We start from the raw sequence: 20,704 nt of genomic DNA on the forward strand, positions 1-20,704 counted from the left end.
AAAGACCTTAATAATCATCTACTTTAACCCTGTCATTTTAAATACAAGAAAACTTAAATTTAGAGAATAAAAGTTATGGCCCAAGGTCACATAGCACTGTCTCAAGTTTTTAAAATCCTGGTCAGATATTTAATCTTTACACAAGGGTGCCTTTCTAATTTTACAGATAATGATTGAACAGGAATGCATTATATTTCTGTCATGTTCATTTTAACTATATTTTGGTTCACAAAAAATATGATCATTGCTCTATATAGAGATCTTATTTAACATTCTGAATCCCACAACTTAAAAACTGATTTTTTGTTTATCTTGATTGTGAGGAAGAACAATATTTAAAAATTCATATATGCAGCAAAATGCAATGAAATTAGGAATATTTCCTTTGACTTCACTTTAAAATTTTTAGCTCTTGTAAAAATCTTATTAATATTGGTCCTAAAACAGAAAGGAGATTACCTAAACATTGATTGCTTAAACACCAAAAAGAAACAAATTTTATAACTTTTCTGTAGCTCAGGTTACCATAAAATTGTTCTTCTGACAAAGACACTTTAAGAATGATGAAAGGTGTTATAGTAATTATGGTGGATCTGTCCCAGCAAACTGAGATGTGTGGTCATTCTTCTCACGAATGTGTTAGGAGACTCTGTAAATTCCACTTCCCCCAAAGAGTTCCTCTTCTATCCTCTCACAGACAACTTCTTTTCCTCACTGACCTTCTGTAGCCCTAGGGCATTCTCTCTTCCATAAACTAAGTTACTTGATTTCTCTCTCTCTCTCTCTCTCTCTCTCTCTCTCTCTCTCAGGTGCTCTCTCTCTCTCTCTCAGTCCATCCTGTACCCTTCACAGCAACTAGAATGGTGCATTTCTAATCACTGATGCCTAATAAGTAATCTTTCAATTCAATTACTAATGAGCCAATCATATATAGACTACTACACTTTAACATGAAAATAACACAAACACATCCAGTTATGCCAAGGTCAAAATTCTGTTTTCTATATTTTGTTACCAAACACGGAGAAATTTAAGATGCAAAGAAGTGACAACCAGTGTTCATTTGTGATGCATATATTAAAGAGCTCCAAAAAGATTTGTTGAAAGAGTAAAATGTATGGGTAAGTGTCTTGATTATTTTTTACTTAGATTTTAGATTATATAAAGAATTCAGAGACATTACGGATTTAGTGATGTCAGATATTTCATTAGTTTTCTATTCTCTTCTTGCAATCCAAGCTAAAGCTCTCAGTAGCTAATTGTAAAGCCGGTAGCCATGGCCACCATCGCAGCAGCCTGGCCCATGCAGGTTCGCATTGGATTCAGACAGTCAGTAAAGAAACAATGGAGCCAAAAACTGATGGGCCATCATCTTTAATCCTAGCTTGCACCCAACGGGCAAGTAAAAACACACACTGGGCTCCAAAACCCACTCTCATTCAGTGCTCACAAAGCTACTGACTTATCCGAGTTTCCTAGAATCAAAGGTTTCTAGCTCACCAGCCTTATTCACCTCTGTTCCCCATCTCCTTCCTTCTCCCTGTACAAACTCTGCACAAACTGGCTTCTCACTCAACAGTCCGCCATCTTGGCTGCTTCTCCTGGCCTCCTCCACATGGCCTTTCTCTGCTCTCCTCTCTAATGCTAATCTCAGGAACCGAGAGAGAGCAAGCTCCTGGTCTGCCCCACTTTATAGTGTAGATTCAAAACCTTTAATCCAATATACAAAATAAGGAAGTCTTTAATACAAAGTCACCTATCTGAGGCATGATGGGATTGTACCACCCCACATCAAAAAGGGTGGGAAAGGTCCTGACCTGTGGTGGCGCAGTGGATAAAGCATTGACCTGGAACACTGAGGTCGCTGGTTCAAAACCCTGAGCTTGCCTGGTCAGGGCACATATGGGAGTTGATGCTTCCTGCTCCTCACTTCTCTCTCTCTCTTTCTCTCTCTCTCTCTGTCCTCTCTAAAATGAATAAATAAATAAAGTCTTAAAAAAAAAAGTGGGAAAGGCTTAGTCCTAAAACCAAGCCCCAGGCTACAAGGATCCTGCCTGCCCACAGCCCACCCCCAATACACATTAATATCACCTGGGCAACAGGCTTCCATGTGGGCAGCACCACCTTTAACAAAGTGAGCATAATATATTTTACCTGCCCAACACTAATGATTCTTCCAATTACATTACAAATTCTGTGAATATTGATCTCAGTGCAAATATTGGGGAAAACAGAAATTAACAAAAGCAAAAGAAAAATGTAATGAAAATTCTCTTCATGACTGCCTCCTGTGTAATGTAATACTTTTTGATACTTATGCTAACCAGCATGTCTGTCTCCCTTGTTCTAGTTAACAAAACTATTAAAATTCCAATCCACAGTAATAAAATCAACTAATGCAGTTACTGACACTAAGGCATTAATATTTTTATCATTTTTAAATCACATTCTTCCTTCATGCAGTTCTAGAGAACAGTGGCTATTATTTCAGCCATGTTTCTTTCCACAAACTTCAGAAAATTCTGTAGGTTAAGTAGTAACATTTCCTAACAATTTTAGATATCAGGAACATAATTTGGAATCTATTGACCTTAAAAGTGCTTATTTTGTATTACAGAAAATCTGAAAATGGCTGCAAGGTACAAAAACTGTCAGGTTCATGGGTCAATTTTGTTAACTATCATTGTTAACCATCCCTAATTAGGTGAATTTGAGAATTCAGAAAGCCTGCCTGTAGACAATTTTATAAATATTTGCTATGAGAAAAGAACATCAAAAAGATTTAAGAAGGATTCAGCATATTTTCAGGCATTTTCATGTAGTATCTTATCCTCTGGTTAACTATGGCAGATACTATGATTTCTGTTTCTGCGAAGAAAAAGCTACTGACAGAAATGAAGAGATTTGTTCAACCTCTACACATTCACTAAGTTACAGATCTATTATTCGAACATAAGTTATTTTGTAACTGCAAGTATACTTCTCAGTGTAACAGGGGCTATGAATCCTACTCAGAGGTGAAGCTTATTTCAAAATAACTTTTATTTCAGTTCTTTATTTTTATCAGTATCAGTTGTATGATCAGTTCATTCATGATATGAGGACAAACATTAGGGTAGTTGGCATAGTGGGGTAGAGGGAAAACAACCTTAAAATTTGAATCTTGTGTAATTTGGGATAAATCACTTAATGTCACTATCAATTATTTTTATCATTCAAATAAAATTTAGAGATCTGTTTCTCAGAATGGTGAAAATTAGATGATAAAATAACAGATATAGCACTTTATAAACTGCAAGATACCATTTGTATGTAAGATATTTATTGTTCTAAAACTAGATTGAATATTTACAATTATCAGGGAGAGAATTTTGTTTTTAAAAGTAGCAACAAAGTGTTTACATATCTGCACATATTGTACATTGTTATGTTCTACATGTCAAATCTCATAAGTCCAACTGTGTACTGAAGACCTAACTTTTTAAGAGTAATGTAGGTATCAGAAATTCAAAATAGAGTATCAAAAATAATTTTTTGTATAAACAATTCTAATATACTGATTATATGCTTATTTAATAAGTCAGTCTTGTCAGTTTGAATAATTCTCTGAAGATCATACACATTAGTTTGTAACATGATATCTTTCAACTATGAACATGTTTAAGATTATGTAATTATTACTCAATGATTTTGTGAGAGATGAGACATTATTTATTGAAAAATATCCATTTGTGATCACTGATTAAAACTTGGCAGAGAATAAACAATTTATCCCCTATACACCACTTTCTTCTTATGTAGAACTTAAGAACTTGCACTTGACAAAGCATCTAGATGGAAGAGCCAGAAAAATTAAGCACTTTGAATAGAGGGCAGGGTTCAGAAAGGCAGAGGTGATTTTTTCCCCCGCACATTGCATTGCTAATAGGCTCCATCTGCACAATGACAACTCTAAGGAAAAAAGATAGTAGACAGTAGCAATAAAAATGCATTGAACACATCTTCTGAGACAACTGATGAAGAGAATATACCCTATTTTATACTATTGGTTAATTTCTGTCTTTAGGAGTATAAGGCATTTTTCCAATAATTGTGTAAGGCCCAAGGTAAATCACATTGTGAGCTAATCCTCATTTTGATGTATTTTGTACATCCTAGTAGTATTTTTGCATATATTTGTAAAAGCATTCTTTGACCTTAATTTAAATATTTGTGTGACTATTTTGCAACTTAACTACAAACTGTTAAGTCACTGGATTGTTTTGATCTGGTAGAGTCTGTATTGCTTTATAGCCACAGCTCCTAGGAAGCAGCCCCTCTTCCAAACACAGCTCTAGCTCTTGCCCCTTCATGTTTAAAGTGGTTGTGATTTCCCTATTATTTCTCTTCCATGTTCATACTCATTAGGCCACTCCTTCACTAAACACATTTTAGTTAATCCCTTTAAAATGAGGCAACTATTTCCTATAGCCCCGACTGATAGAAGCAACTTAACATGTTATTCAGATACCAAATCCATTGAAATGTGATGTATGAATGTTTCTCTAAGTAGCGCATTAAAACATTTTTAAAGAAAAAGTGTATCTCCACTGTCACTTAAAATCAAACATTAAATAAGATATAAATAACTTTAAAAAACAGAATGAATGATAAATTAAATAAAATTAAAACTACCAACCAAGTAAATTAATTATAATATTTTGTTATAACAAATGTTTCACCAAAAATAAATAGCATTCTAGTCAAATATGATGCCATGAATATAACTGCACATTTTTCTGGTCCTTTCCATTTTCAAACTTTTATGTAAAAGACATCATCATCAGTGCAGGACATCATATGATACCCCTAGGTGCCATCTTGAGTTCTTCTTCTTATCTACCCTCACCCAGTATGCAATTGATGCACTGATTTGTATTTTTTTTTATGATTATTAAGTGAGAGGTGAGGAGGCAGAGAGACAGATTCCAGCATGTGCCCCAACTGGGATCCACCCAGTTAAGCCCCCTTCCGGGCAATGCTTTTTCCCATCTGAGGCAGTTGCTACATTGCTCAGCAACCAAGCCATTTTAGCCCCTGAGGTGAGGCCATAGAGCCATTCTCAGCACCAGGGGCCAACTCACTCCAAGGAATCATGGCTACAGAAGAGGAAAAGAGAGAGAGAGAGAAGAAAAAATAGAGAGGGAGAAGCAGATGGGCACATCTCCTGTGCGCCCTGACTGGGAATTGAAGCCAGGACTTCCACATGACGCATCAAAGTTATACCATTGAGCCCAACAGCCAGGACATGCACTGATTTCTATTTTAATAACATAATAACACTGTAAATTGGCATTTTCTAAATGTTACATTATTGAATTAACCTAACCTTTCTTTCTTTAATATTGTCTCATTCCAATGTATCCTTCATTCTAAATCATGTGTCATATTTATAACATGCAAACCTGATCATGTCACTTGCCCTCAAATATTCTAATAGCCCTTTATAGCCCCTTTGATAAAATCAACACCTTTTGCACTATCTATAACCCTTATACAATTGGCCCCTGTATGAAATTTCACTTTAATAATATGCACCCACCATGTTACACTCAGTAGTTGAATCATGAGATGCACCTTGACATTCTTCTATAAGTCAACTCTTTGTTGTTTGAGCCTCCACACTTGGAAATTATTTCCCTAACAAATGCTTTCTTTTCCACACTTTTGCCTGGCACAGTATCCAAATCCATATTCAGAGTCCCTTCCTCTAGAATTCCTTCTCTTAATTTTATTATAATTTGGTTTAAATGACCTGATTCTTTCCTCCTACATGTTACAATTTTCCGTTCATGCATCTGTATGCCTCTCTAAGATTCTGTTAGGAAAGAGAGTTCTATCATGTTTACAGGTCTCTTTCCAGTGTTGGGCATATTGTAAGGATATTAGTGATATTTATTTAATAAGTGAACATATATACAATAAATGATATATTGCATTTAATCCATTACCACATTTCTTGAGATTATTTTTATTTATATTTTTCCATTTTATCTAAAAATATTAAAATCCTAGACTGTTAAAGGTTCAGTACTATTTCAAAGTTCTTGGTAGTTGAACCTCTAAATAATACTACCTGGAAAAAGGAACTTTGGTTATTTTATTTCCCTAATACTTCAGATACTGATAGAGTCTTTAAAAAAAAAAGAAGAAGAAGACCTTGAAACTGATAAAACCAATAGGCAAAGTCAAGAAATGTTCTCTTACTTATTACCTTTATAAGAAATATGCTGGTGTCTTATTTTACTAACTATTCAATAGTAAAAACCATGTTGCTGCTATTTTATACTCTCGGGAACTCTACAGATAACAAATAAAGTAAATTTAATTTAGATTATTTATAAATAATACAGAAGAGTGACTATAAAATAACAATGATCTTATCTTTTCATCCATGAAAAGATTCACACAGTATAAAATCTGCTGTATTGGATTATAATGTGCTACTCAAAATGTAATTTCTATACATAAATGTTTGAAAATCTAAAATTATTATTATTATTATTTTTTTAATTTATTTTATTTTATTTGTTCATTTTTAGAGAGGAGAGAGAGAGAGAGAGAGCAAGGAGAGAGATACAGGGGGGAGGAGCTGGAAGCATCAACTCCCATATGTGCCTTGACCAGGCAAGCCCAGGGTTTCGAACCGGCGACCTCAGCATTTCCAGGTCGACGCTTTATCCACTGTGCCACCACAGGTCAGGCTAAAATGATTTTTAATAAGATGTCTCCAATATAATACTAATTCAAATTATAAGACATGTATACTTTACCTATATTTTTTGTTAAAATGATAAAGTTTTTTAAAATAATCTAGAAGGATGTACAAAATTTTTAATAGAAATATCTTTATGTGGCAATGTAGCAAATGTTTTTTATTTCTATGCAGAAACAAATTTTCTAGAATAAGAGAAATTACTTATTTAAGAAAAGTAAAATATTACAAATAAAAAAATTCTTCTATGATACTACAACTCTGTATAATTCTGTGGATTAAAACAAAGGAATTGAAATAATAGGTAAAAAGAGCAAAGGTATCATCAGTCAGTTTCTAAAATATCAACTTGATTCTTACAAATGTGAAAAACATAAAACATTTTGCCACAAATAATGTGCCTTTATATAGCACCACAAAAAGTAATTCCATTGTCATCTTGAACACTAATTTAGGCCATTTTAACCATCATTATATGATTACTGTATAAATTGATTGTTATTAATCGTGTAGAGATCTTTTAAGTTTTCTGGTCAGTAAGCATGCTGCTCTTTCTGTACATAAAGTAACTGTATTTGCTTCTATTTTTTTTTGAAAGTGTATATAGGCAAAAGGTATTGTGTTCTCTGAAGTAAATCTATTATTATTTATTTTTAGTTAAACTTCTGCACACTTTTGGAAATGACTATCGTGAAAGAAAATTTATTATTGTTGTTATCATTATTATTGACTATTAATTGAAGCTATATATTTGCTAAGCTTTGATGCTTTCATCATTGATCTTTCACAGTAAATTATATCTATGAAGCAATATTTTATGTAACTATATCTAATATGCAATTATAATGACCTATGGGTTTGGCAACTTCTTTTATTTTGTAATTATACTAAATATATAAAAACATGAACCTGGTTTTTTTATGAAATTGATTTGTAGATAATTTCTAAGTTGGTGCTAACTTGTAATACCTATAAAGCATTATGGACTTAAAATCAAATGCTTAGAGTTGACAATCTATTTCTCTAACATTCTCAATCATTTATATCATATTGTACATTTACTAGCTGCTAAAATCAAGACCCAAGATTATGTCAATTATTAACATTAAAATGAAACTGAAAACAAAGGAAACACTCTCTAATTTATATGTAAAAAACCATGATATTAAATTATCAATTACTAAATAAGTCCCTCTTAGAAATAAGTTGTTTCTACTTAACTTGTAAGGTTCCGAAGAAAAACAACATCTCCAAAAACATTACTCATATCACATCTGATTTTCAGTTCCAAATTTGCAATATAACCAAAGCCTTTTCGAGGTTAACATATCAGGAATTGCTATAGCTCTTGCAGACAGATAGATCAAAAGCGGGGGAATACATAGGAGTCAACAGACTGGACTACTAGTGCTGCAGGCTCTGCAGGGAAAAGCCTCGCCACACGCCTCTGGGCCTGAATGTTGAAGCTGTGGTCTGTGTATTAGGCAGACCTTTTTCTGCTTTCTTTGAAGTCACTGTAACCCCAACCTTATAGTAGACAAATGCAAACAGCACCGGGAGTCCATGCGTATTAATATTGTATCTCTAGATCTACTAAACTTTACCACCATAATTTTAAAATACCATTATAAGCAGCATTAAAAATAAACTTTAAAATGTGAGCAGGTTGTACTGGAGAGTTATTTCATTAATTAAGAAGCGGACACATTTTCGATAATCTTAAGTCCCTGGAAAACAGAAATACACAATGCCAGTCTCTCTGCTTTTGCCATTAGTGTAGTGTGCAGCAGCAGGCCAAGTGTGGAGTTCTGGAGGGTTGGTTGGAGTGTTAAAGAAACTGATCTAAAATCTAAAAGCAGCCGAGTGAATCAAAGACCAGGAACATCTCTGGCCTCGCCTGCGTGCTCCACACACACACCTTGACTTTTTCAGAGGGGTCCATGATCCAAACTTGCAGAACACTGTACACCACAGGTGCAGAGCATTGTTAATAACTTTATGATAAAAACATTTAAATTCTATATTTGGTTGACCCAGATAGAGAATACCATCAGAAAAAACACTGCACTCCCCAGGAAACCGAGGACTGGTCTGAACTTGGTTCACTGAATTTGGTCTGTTATCTCCTAGTAACCAGAGAAAGGCCACTACTAGATTCCACAAATAGAAAAGGTTACAAGTTTAATTTTTTTCCCAACTATTTTACTTAGTTTCTTCCCCTTTGATTCAAGTTCAATGCAGTAAATTTATTCTTTCCTTCAAGACCTTTGAAGTAAAATGAAACTTCAAAATAATGAGAAATGGGTTATTCATAATTATATCTGACATTGTAAAAAAAATTATCACAGTGGGCAAAGCTCAGAGATACTGTAGATCATGATAACTCCAGTTTATATGTATAAAGTCAGAGACATGAAGAAATAATATGATAACAGAACATAGTATATCTTCAAAGCAAATCATTGCTTCCATATGCATATTTGCAGCAATGGAAAAAGTTGTTCAAAACAGAGAACAAATAAATATTTATTAGAAAAGTCAATGAAAATGAATTCAGGAAAAAAAAAGGGAGGGTGAAAGAAATATCAAGTATGTGTTGCTGTAAATAACAATATTCACATTGGTAAGTCAAAAAAATGAGCATTCATGGTTTCCTTTAGCCAGACACATAACACTGAAATATCATAAGGTTAAAACTCAGTCATCTACATTTTAGGTATGTATAGATTTAGGTAGTAGTGTTGTAAAGTACCCAAAAGCCAAAATTGATATTGATATTCTGGGAGGAAAGGTCAGGCTTTCCTCTCAGGCTTTCCTGTCCTGTTGTCCCTCCTTTAGGGAGGGGAGGGAGAAGAATGTAGAAGTTTCTGGTTTGCAAGAACAATGGGTCATTCAGTTTTAAATCTAAAATAAAGGTTAACCTAGAAATTTATTCTCTTTCAATAGGAGGCAGCATTTACATACCACCTTGCATTGATTATAGTTCCTCCCCCTCCCTGGAATCTTGAGGGTAAAATACCTCTAGGCTAGTGAGGGAAGATGAACCCTGAAAGATTTGAAAACATCTTTGATTGTGTTACCTTGAGAGTCCTAATGTTTCTGTGTATCCCCTAAACCAGTGGTCCCCAACCTTTTTTGGGCCACGGACCAGTTTAATGTCAGAAAATATTTTCACGGATAGGCCTTTAGGGTGGGATGGATAAATGTATCACATGACCGAGACAAGCGTCAAGAGTGAGTCTTAGACAGATGTAACAGAGGGAATCTGGTCATTTTTTAAAAATAAAACATTGTTCAGACTTAAATATAAATAAAACAGAAATAATGTAAGTTATTTATTCTTCCTCTGCGGACCAGTACCAAATGGCCCATGGACCGGTACTGGTCTGCGGCATGGGGGTTGGAGACCACTGCCCTAAACAAATATTGCCAGTTCATACCATGATGTCATGCTCTCCCTCACCCATGTGTGAGTAAGGGTATATAAACAGCCCCTGAACTATTTTTGGGATTGCACAATTTGGGCCTGCAGATGCCCTGTGTCAGCCATATGTGGCCAGCATATTAATAAATCTCCTCTAATAAAACTCTTAAAAATTCATCTGAACTGAGTGCCTCTACGTGAACTCAATGAAATGAGGTAAAGCGCCTTTCAGAATCTGGGGTGTGGTACTTTATAACAGTAGATAGATGGAGGCTGGGCTTCCATGGGTCCACTGAAATATAAGTGTACACTGATTTTAGGATCTGTGTATTTCAAAACCACCCTTTTTACCATCTACACAATAAGAGTGGGGAGCTGGTTGGCTCAGTGGTAGAACATTGGCCCAGTGTGTGGAAGTCCTGGGGTTTAATTCCTGGCTAGGGCACACAGGAGAAGCACCCATCTGCTTCTCCACCATTACCTTCTCCTTTCTCTCTGTCTCTCTCTTCCCTTCCCACAGCCAAGGCTCCATTGGAGTAAAGTTGGCCCGGGTGCCGGCTCTGAGGATGGCTCCATGGCCTCCACCTCAGGTGCTAGAATGGCTCCGATTGCAGTAGAGCAATGCCCCAGAGGAGCCAAGCATTGCCCCTTGTGGGCATGCCCGGTGGATCCCAGTCAGGCGCATGAGGTAGTCTGTCTGTCTGTCTGCCTACCCACCCCACCCCCACTTAGGAAAAATTAAAAAAAAAAAAAAGAGTGGAGAGTATGGCAGTATCTCACAGCACACTAGACGTAAACTGAAATCAAACCCAGGATGGACCACATGGATTCAGGGAGCATGTAAACAGCAAGATTAAGTCTATTTACTTCTGTGTGCCTGGGGGAATGAGCAAGCTAAGCTGAAAGAGACAATTACAGAGCAGAGGAACAGAGCAGGACATGAATTAGATTAAGTGCCCAGTTGTTTGATTATCTGACAGAATCAGTCATATAGTCATCAGTGATTCTTTCAGCAGCCTGACTCTTTTCTTGGAGAAAATGTAAATTTCTATTAGATAACATTAGTGTGCACCAGTCCCTTTAGGAAATATAATTTTCATGTGGTCATTAATGTCTAGTCTTGTCCATATAACCCATATAACCACACAGTATCAGAATAAATCATGGTAGATTTTTACTTTTTTTGGTATATTTGTCTGGGTTCTCTAGACATCCATAAACAATAGGAGAGAGAGAGAGAGAGAGAGAGAGAGAGAGAGAGAGGAGATTTATATTTAGTATAGAAATTGGCTCATGAAATTATGGAGGCTAAGTCCTCACAATCTTCCTTCCACAAGCTAGGAAACCAGGAGAGCAGAGGTGTAATTCAGATTTAGTTCTAGTCTAAAGACCTAAAGGATTGGGGCAGCTGATGGTATATTTAGTATGTAAATCCCAGTCTGAGTCCAAATACCCAAGAACCAGCAGTGCTATGTGCAAGGCAGGAAATAATGGATGTTCCCGAACGAGAAAGGAGAGCATTCACCTTTTGTTCTACTGGAGGCCTCAATGCATTGGATGACACCCACCCACATTGATGAGAGATATCTTCTTTACTCAGTTTAGTGATACATACTCTCATCTCTTCCAAAAACACTCTCACAGACATAGATAAGAATAATGTTTTAACAATGATCTGAGCATCCTTAGCCCATTCAAGTTGACACATAAAATTAACCATTACAATGAGTATTCAAATTTTAGGTTTTTGGTATTATTGGGAAGAAACTTAATAAAGAATATCATTTGTCAGCTGAATTGTGCTCAGCATATTTCTAAGAAAAACTTTCATTTGGGGAATGAAGTTATAAGTGCTTTATATTATCTCTCTTTTTAAACATTTTCTGAATTTTTCTATATTTTAGAATATATTATACAAATAATCAGAGAAAGAAACATCCCAAAGTAAATTCTCACAATCCTTCCTTTTCAGATGGAAAAACAGATTTTAATTAAATAAGTACTAAACATATTAAAAGAGAAAAAGGCTAATTTTTGTCTACATATATAATTTATTATATAGGTGAATACATTTATAATCATAAATTGCCAAAGAGAAAGAACAAGAAGATGAGAATTATAATAACTGAAGTAGTATAATAATGCCCCCACAAAGATATCCAGTTTCTAATTCCTGGAAACTGTGATGTTACCTTATATGGTGAAAAGAGACCTTGTAGATGTTAATAAATTATCCTGGGAGATTATCCTGGGCTATCTGGGTGGACCTTAAATGCAATTACTTAGGGAGGCAGGGGAAGATTTGAAACAAACAATAGGCAGAAGAGAAGTAATGGGCCACAGAGCAAATTGGAGTAATACAGCCATAGCCAAGGAATGCCAGCAGCTACAAGGAGCCGGAAGAAGCAAAGAGCAGATTCTGCCCCAGCACAGAGCCTCTGAAGGGTACACAGCCCTGCTGAGACCTTGATCTCCACCCAGCAAAACTGATTTTAGACTCTGGCCTCCGTAACTGTGAGAGAATTAATTTATGGTGTTTTAAACTACTTGGTTTGTGGTAATGTGTAAAAACAGACCTAGAAAATTAATATAATAACTAATTATTCTCTTTCAATTATTTAAGACTTACTGCACAGTAGTTGTGTACTGGATATTATGCTATGCCCAGAGTATAATATTGTACCAAACATTAATGATTTCTTCCCAGAGAAAGCTTACAGTCCAGTGAGAATCAGATAATGTAGCTAGAATAGAACCTTGTGGATTATTCATACAAAACAGAAACTGCACCACTTAACAGTAAATAGCTGCTCTATGCTCACTCTACAGCTACCTTCTCACATACATGCCTATGCAATAATGTGCTTTTCTTATCTTTTCAGTTAATATCATTCCTTAAAAGCTACATTATTAGTTGTTCTCCATGTACATTCTAGTATTATTCAGGTTTCTCAGGAAATGTATTTGTAAGTTGACTGTTTGAGTAATAAAAGTATAATAATTTTGATAATTCTCACTTAGGTAACTGTTAGGTTAATAGTCAAGTATCAAGTTGCAAAATTAAGTCTTCTCATTTAGTTTTTTTCTGTAAGGGCTTTATTTTTAACATCCGGCTTAGTTACATTCCATTTTAAAACACTCTATCTCATATTCTAAAAATTTGGTACTATAAGAAATATTTTTAAAAGCAATATATATATTGTTAAATTGTGATAGGAGCAATTGAGAATAAAAGGTAATCTCAGTTTTATGACTACTGTGAACTAGATGGCATAAAAAATCAGTAGGCACATGGGAGAAATAAAGACAAGTATCATTAATTGACACAGTTACAGTAAAGAAGTTAAACTCAATTCTCCATTGTAATATAATCATCTATTACATTTGGAGGAGGGAATATTCTTCACATTATACATTACATGTGTTGATTTTTTATCTTCAAAATGTTTTAGCATTTGCAGAAAAAGTCCTATTTTCACTTAGTATTGATAAAACATTAAAATAATTCACTATAATTCTTCTGATTGTTCCTAATCATAAACAAATCATCTGATAATTTATAACAGTGAAACTAAATAATAATTAAAATTTTTCTGTCTAAGTAGTCTCCCTCAGATTGCTTTTTTTCACACCACTCCAAATTACTCTGAGGGGAAAAACTGGAAAGTTAAATGGAATTTATTGTTGGTTTAGATGCCTACCAAAATTCCAACTGAATTTCTTTGTTCAGATATTATATAACTGCCAATTGTTAGTCTATAAAGCAAGTTTAGAAGCATAATATTACATTTCAGCTCTCTTTTTGCTCCATAACTGACCTTATATTCATCTAATAAAATTGTACCCTAACCCCTCAAGCTCTTATCCCAACATTAATAACCATTCGTATCTAATTCAGTCTTCAAAATTTCTCCAGCCACCTGGCCCAATTGTGTTTCAAAACCTCCGGCTTTGTGTTTTGGATTCTCACATTATCTTTAAACAGTAACTAAGGTATTTTAAAGAGCCCTGTCAGCTTGTCTGGTTCTACTTTTGATTTGCCTTAAAATCGCTATAATTGAAAGAGAAACTGTTAGAATGAACCATGACCCTCCTATCTTCTTGCAATTTATGAGGGAGAGATGAAAAAAGTGTAGGAAATTACTTCCATCCTAGAAAGCAGTGAATGTTTAACCTAGCCTTTGTCAAGCCAGGAGACTGTTTGTATACTGAACATTGTCATCCTGCATATTTCTGAAAGTTAATTATCTAACTATTCCTATTCAGTTATCTACTTACTCTAGCATTTACAAATTACTTAATATGATTGGTTTCTTAAAAAAAATTAATTCCTAAATTAACAGGCAAGAATAACCAGATTTATAGCCCTGTTCTCCTAGTAGTCACTTATTTTATCCGATAAGTTGGTCTTTCATAATAAAACAGATATATATTAAATTACCCATAATATAGATATTAATTATTAAAAAGTCATAAATCCAAACCTAAATTTTATGCATTTTTAGGAGGGAGAAAAGGACAATAACCAAAAATCAGCTAGAGTCAACAAAATCTGTTAATATTGATTCAAGATGAAGAAAATGATAAGGATGAGAAGGGAGAGGAGAGGAGAGGAGAGGAGAGGAGAGGAGAGGAGAGGAGAGGAGAGGAGAGGAGAGGAGAGGAGAGGAGAAGAGAAGGGAGGGGAGGGGAGGGGAGGGGAGGGGAGGGGAGGGGAAGAGGGAAAGGGAGGGGAGGGGAAGGAGGAAGGGGAGGGGAGGGGAGGGGAGAAAGAAGAAGAGAGGAGTGGAATACAAGACAGAGAGAGGAGGAGGGAGAGAGAAAAGTTAGGAAAGTTAGAGAGATCAGAGAAATGAATACTCAGGGTAAAGTTAGGCTGGTGTGCTTTCTTCTTGAAGCTGGAGAGAGCTGCCTAGAGTCAGAAATCAGAAATTTCATCTCTTCAACCTCATTGGAGCTCTGCTAGGAAGTTCAAACAAAGATGAAACATTCACTCAACCATGTTTTGTAGTTCATTATCTAAGTGACTATCCCACAATAAGGGCTTGGTAATTATATTTGATTTATTTAAGGTATTTTCTAATTTTCTTAACTATTCTTTACATGTGGACTTCTGAGATACATGTTCTGAAGGATTTACAGATAATTCATGCCTACTAGCCTGCATCATTTTGTTTTCTATTGCTTAATGTTATGCTAGTGCTTATTAACCATAAAATACCAGTGTAATAATATCAAGCATTAAGAAAGGTTATAAGAAACACACTCTAGACAACTTGATATATATAGAGACAATGTTGGAGAAGAGATTTCAATATCTTAATATAAACTTAATATAAATTTCCCTGACCCATAGAAAAAAGTGTTCTTTGGTATTAGTACCAGGAATAGTTGTCCTTTTCCTATCTAATAATTATGCTTTTGTCTTTTTAAATCTGAGAATCATGTAGCTCTTTATATGTCTCTATTTTGAGTACCAAAACACTGAACCAAATTTGGATCTCACACATAGCATATGCACAAGGCATAATAACATATTTTGGGTAATGGTCTCAATACTGGTTTCAATATTCAATATTGAGCTAATTTTTGTGACTGCAAATCTATCACTGGGGAACAAAATTTTTGTTGCATCCACAAAAACACTTGCTTTTACCTAATTCGAGTGTGCTGATCTCAAATCTGACATTAGTTTTTCTCTGTAAACTACAGTTTTTTTGCAATTCAAGATTTTAGGTTTTCATCTTATTGTAAACTTTTCAACATTTAGTTTAACATAATGAAGTAGAATATCTTCTTGGGCATCATTTTTGTGAAGATATAATTTACATAATGCAGTAAATACACTAATACACTAAAAAATATTGCATTAGAATTTGCCTACAATTTCAAAATAGAACATATTAAAACACTTATTTAATCATAAAATTTGCTCAAAACTTATTTAAATTCTATTCAGGCAAAAATTTGCGTTTGTAGCTCTTGCATTTGTGTACTTGTTGAGGACAATCTCATTTGATGCTCCAGCAGTAGTCTGCTCATCACTAACAGCTCCAAGATTTGGGGGAAATTTATCAAGGTTACTATTCAGGAAGTGAATCTTAATGCTCATGTTACATCCAATGTCACAAAAAGCCAACAGCATCCTTTGAATCAGAATTCATAGTTTTCTGCTTTTTTTGTTGCCAAGGAAGTTCTTTGTAACTGCCACAAAAGACTGCCATGCTGCTTTCTCCTCTTTACTCATCTTCCTGGCAAATTCTTCGCCACATATGAGGGTTCGAATTTGAGGTCCATTGAATACACCTGCTTTTATCTTCTCAAAAGACAATGCAGGAAAAGCAAAAATAATATGCTGAAAGCATTCACTTTCTTTATTCAAAGCCAAACAAACTCCTTTATTAAGCTAAGTTTGATGTGAAGTGGGGGAAAAATGATCCTGTCTCGATTAACTACAAGTTCACTCACAATATTGTGCATCCCTACTTCCAGAGCTTCACATTTTGGTCACTCCTTCTGTGTCCAGTGTTTCTTCCAGCTCAGCTGTCCCACAAACACAGAAAGCAAGGATACTTCGTGAAACCTCTCTGTTGTCCTAGCAGGAAATTTACAATTTTAAGATTCACACAAATGATCCAGTTATGCTCCTCATACTTCATAAAGTTGAGAACAATTTTTATGTCATTATAATCTTCTTGCAGATGAGTTGAATCACCAATTGGAACTGCTGCATAAACATTATCATTGTGTAGGAGAACACATTTCAGACTTTGTTTAGAGCTGTCAAGAAATAGCCACCATTCTGTTGGACTGTAAGTGGTAACACCTAGCTGGCTGAGAAGACTATTGATATCATGACAGTAAACAAAGTGTTTGTCTTTGGAAAAAAGTCCACAAAAATTTGTTCACACTTCCTGAAATGGGATACTTTAGCTGACCAGTGAAGTACATTCTTTCCTTAAAGCCTGGAGGCTAATAACCCAGCTGCTTTCTTTGATAGGCTCAAATCTCTTACTAAGTCATTTAATTTGGGTTGGCTAAACTGCTGAGGAGTTAATGACTGCTTGGCATCAGAAGAAGACCCTTCAGATTCTACAACCATTTCCTCATGCATCTTATCAAAATACACTTGATCACCATGTTCACTTTCTTCGTCCTTAGAAGAAATAAAACCATTGAAAACTGGAACCAGGAGTGTCTCAGAGTGTGGGATAGGTCGCATTGCTGAAGGATATGCGATCATATGCAGTTTTCTTCTTGCTGATGCCCTTTGTATGGATCATACAGAAATAACAGTTACTGCTGTGGTCCTTAGAATCACACCAAACCATGGGAATACCAAAAGGCATTCCTTTGCATTTTCCTTTTGTCTAGTCACAAAGAATTTCCTCACAATTACAACACACAATATGAGAAGCCCAATTCTTGTCTTGATCACCAAGGGGAACTTGAAAATCGGCAATATATGCACGTATCACAAATGATGAAATATTGCTCCTTTGACGTTGAAGTGTGTAACAGCCACATATATAACAGAAGGTGTCAGGACTATTCTTGCATTTACACCTACTCAAAGAAGCCATGATTCAATCTTTTTTTTTTTTAATAAATTTTTATTAATGATAATGGGATGACATTAATAAATCAGGGTACATATATTCAAAGAAAACATGTCTAGGTTATTTTGTCATTAAATTACGTTGCATACCCCTCGCCCAAAGTCAGATTGTCCTCCGCCTCCCTCTATCTAGTTCTCTGTGCCCCTCCCCCTCCCCCTAACTCTCTCCCTCCCTCCCTCCCATGTCCTCCCTCTCCCCACCCCTGGTAACCACCACACTCTTGTCCATGTCTCTTAGTCTCGTTTTTATATTCCACCAATGTATGGAATCATGTAGTTCTTGGTTTTTTCTGATTTACTTATTTCACTCCTTATAATGTTATCAAGATGCCACCATTTTGCTGTAAATGATCTGATGTCATCATTTCTTATGGCTGAGTAGTATTCCATAGTGTATATGTGCCACATCTTCTTTATCTAGTCTTCTATTGAAGGGCTTTTTGGTTGTTTCCATGTCTTGGCCACTGTGAACAGTGCTGCAATGAACATGGGGCTACATGTGTCTTTACGTATCAATGTTTCTGAGGTTTTGGGGTATATACCCAGTAGAGGGATTGCTGGGTCATAAGGTAGTTCTATTTGCAGTTTTTTGAGGAACCACCATACTTTCCTCCATAATGGTTGTACTACTTTACAGTCCCACCAACAGTGGATGAGAGTTCCCTTTTCTCCGCAGCCTCTCCAACATTTGCTATTACCCGTCTTGTTGATAGTAGCTAATCTAACAGGGGTGAGGTGGTATCTCATTGTAGTTTTGATTTGCATTTCTCTAATAACTAATGAAGCTGAGCATCTTTTCATATATCTGTTGGCCATTTGTATTTCTTCCTGGGAAAAGTGTCTGTTCATGTCCTCTTCCCATTTTTTTATTGGATTGTTTGTTTGTTGTTGAGTTTTATGAGTTCTTTGTAAATTTTGGATATTAGGCCCTTATCTGAGCTGTTGTTTGAAAATATCATTTCCCATTTAGTTGGCTGTCTGTTTATTTTGTTATCAGTTTCTCTTGCTGAGCAAAAACTTTTTATTCTGATGTAGTCCCATTCATTTATCTTTGCCTTCACTTCTCTTGCCATTGGAGTCAAGTTCATAAAATGTTCTTTAAAACCCAGGTCCATGATTTTAGTACCTATGTCTTCTTCTATGTACTTTATTGTTTCAGGTCTTATATTTAGGTCTTTGATCCATTTTGAATTAATTTTAGTACACGGGGACAGGCTGTAGTCGAGTTTCATTCTTTTGCATGTGGCTTTCCAGTTTTCCCAACACCATTTGTTGAAGAGGCTTTCTTTTCTCCATTGTGTGTTGTTGGCCCCTTTATAAAAGATTATTTGACCATATATATGTGGTTTTATTTCTGGGCTTTCTATTCTGTTCCATTGGTCTGAGTGTCTATTTTTCTGCCAATACCATGCTGTTTTGATTATCGTGGCCCTATAATATAGTTTAAAGTCAGGTATTGTAATGCCCCCAGCTTCATTCTTTTTCCTTAGGATTGTTTTGGCTATTCGGGGTTTTTTATAGTTCCATATAAATCTGATGATTTTTTGTTCCATTTCTTTAAAAAATCTCATAGGGATTTTGATGGGGATTGCATTAAATTTATATATTGCTTTGGGTAATATGGCCATTTTAATTATATTTATTCTTCCTATCCAAGAACAAGGAATATTTTTCCATCTCATTGTGTCTTTTTCTATTTCTCTTAATAATGCCTTGTAGTTTTCATTATATAGGTCCTTTACATTCTGTGTTATGTTTATTCCTAGGCATTTTATTTTTTTTGTTGCAATCGTGAAGGGGATTATTTTTTTGAGTTCGTTTTCTAATATTTCATTGTTGGCATATAGAAAAGCTATGGACTTTTGTATGTTAATTTTGTATCCTGCGACCTTACTGTATTGGTTTATTGTTTCTAATAATCTTTTTGTGGAGTCCTTCAGGTTTTCGATGTATAGGATCATATCATCAGCAAAAAGTGATACCTTTACTTCTTCTTTTCCGATATGGATGCCTTTTATTTCTTTGTCTTGTCTGATTGCTCTGGCCAGAACTTCTAGCACCACGTTAAATAAGAGTGGAGAGAGTGGACAACCCTGTCTTGTTCCTGATTTAAGGTAGAAAGTCCTCAGTTTTATGACGTTTAATATGATGTTGGCTGATGGTTTATCATATATGGCCTTTATCATGTTGAGATATTTTCCTTCTATACCCATTTTGTTGAGAGTCTTAAACATAAAATTGTGTTGTATTTTATCAAAAGCCTTTTCTGCATCTATTGATAAGATCATGTGGTTTTTGTTCTTTGTTTTGTTGATATGGTGTATTACGTTAACCATTTTGCATATGTTGAACCATCCTTGAGATTCTGGGATGAATCTCACTTGATCATGATGTATTATTTTTTTAATATGTTGTTGTATTCGGTTTGCCAGTATTTTGTTTAGTATTTTAGCATCTGTATTCATTAGAGATATTGGTCTGTAGTTTTCTTTCTTTGTGCCATCCTTGCCAGGTTTTGGTATGAGGGTTATGTTGGCCTCATAAAATGTGTTCGGAAGTATTGCTTCTTCTTCAATTTTTTGAAAGACTTTGAGTAGAATAGGAACCAAATCTTCTTTGAATGTTTGATAGAATTCACTAGTATAACCATCTGGGCCTGGACTTTTATTTTTGGGGAGGTTTTTAATAGTTTTTTCTATTTCCTCCCTGCTGATTGGTCTGTTTAGGCTTTCCGCTTCTTCATGACTCAGTCTAGGAAGGTTGTATTGTTCTAGGAATTTATCCATTTCTTCTAGATTGTTGTATTTTGTGGCATATAATTTTTCATAGTATTCTACAATAATTCTTTGTATATCTATGATGTCTGTGGTGATCTCTCCTCTTTCATTTTGGATTTTATTTATTTGAG

Source organism: Saccopteryx leptura, chromosome 3 (genome assembly GCF_036850995.1).
Source record: "Saccopteryx leptura isolate mSacLep1 chromosome 3, mSacLep1_pri_phased_curated, whole genome shotgun sequence".
Taxonomy (NCBI): domain Eukaryota; kingdom Metazoa; phylum Chordata; class Mammalia; order Chiroptera; family Emballonuridae; genus Saccopteryx; species Saccopteryx leptura.